The sequence below is a fragment of the Arachis duranensis genome, chromosome 5 (genome assembly GCF_000817695.3).
Source record: "Arachis duranensis cultivar V14167 chromosome 5, aradu.V14167.gnm2.J7QH, whole genome shotgun sequence".
In the NCBI taxonomy this organism is placed as follows: domain Eukaryota; kingdom Viridiplantae; phylum Streptophyta; class Magnoliopsida; order Fabales; family Fabaceae; genus Arachis; species Arachis duranensis.
Window position 1 is genome coordinate 64,269,975 of NC_029776.3, and position 1,301 is coordinate 64,271,275.

A 1,301-nucleotide genomic window follows, 5' to 3' on the forward strand; every position below is an offset into this window, starting at 1 on the left:
GATAAATCTCTAAAAGTTGTTTAAATAGTAAACTAGTAACCTAGGTTTACAGAAAATGAGTAAACTAAGATAATTGGTGCAAAAATCCACTTCTGGGGCCCACTTGGTGTGTGCTGGGGCTGGGACTAGAGCTATCCACGAGTTGAGGCCTTTCTTGGAGTTGAACTCCAAGTTATAACGTGTTTTGGGCGTTCAACTCCGGATCATGACGTTTTTCTGGCGTTTAACTCTAGACAGCAGCATGTACTTGGCGTTCAACGCCAAGTTACGTCGTCTATCTTAGCGCAAAGTATGGACTATTATATATTGCTGGAAAGCCCTGGATGTCTACTTTCCAACGCCGTTGAGAGCGCACCAATTGGACTCCTGTAGCTCCAGAAAATCCATTTCGAGTGCAGGGAGATCAGGATCCAACAATGCAGAAAGGTCAGGATCCAACAGCATCAGCAGTCCTTTTTCAGCCTAAGTCAGATTTTTGCTCAGCTCCCTCAATTTCAGCCAGAAAATACCTGAAATCACAGAAAAACACACAAACTCATAGTAAAGTCCAGAAATATGATTTTTGCCTAAAAACTAATATTATTCTACTAAAAACTAATTAAAACATACTAAAATTTACATGAAATTACCCCCAAAAAGCGTATAAAATATCCGCTCATCACAACACCAAACTTAAACTGTTGCTTGTCCTCAAGCAACTAGATAAATAAAGTAGGATGAGAGAAATTAAGAAGTAATAATATTTAAGAGTTTTAAATGGAGCTCAGATTCTTTTTAGATGAGCGGGGCTTGTAGCTTTTTGTTTCTGAACAGTTTAGGCATCTCCCTTTATCCTTTGAATTTCAGAATGATTGGCATCCATAGGAACTCAGAATTCAGATAGTATTATTGATTCTCTTAGTGTAGTATGTTGATTCTTGAACATAGTTATTTTATGAGTCTTGGCCGTGGCCCTAAGCACTTTGTTTTCCGGTATTACCACCAGATACATAAATGCCACAGACACATGACTAGGTGAACCTTTTTCAGATTGTGACTTAGCTTTGCTAGAGTCCCCAGTCAGAGGTGTCCAGAGCTCTTGAGCACACTCTGTTTGCCTTGGATCACGACTTTAACCACTCAGTCTCATGTTTGTAACTTGGATCTGCATGCCACAAGCACATGGTTAGGGACAGCTTGGTTTAGCCGCTTAGGCCTGGAACTATTTCCTTAGGCCCTCCTATCCATTGATGCTCAAAGCCTTGGATCCTTTTTACCCTTGCCTTTTGGTTTTAAGGGCTATTGGCTTTTTCTACTGCTCT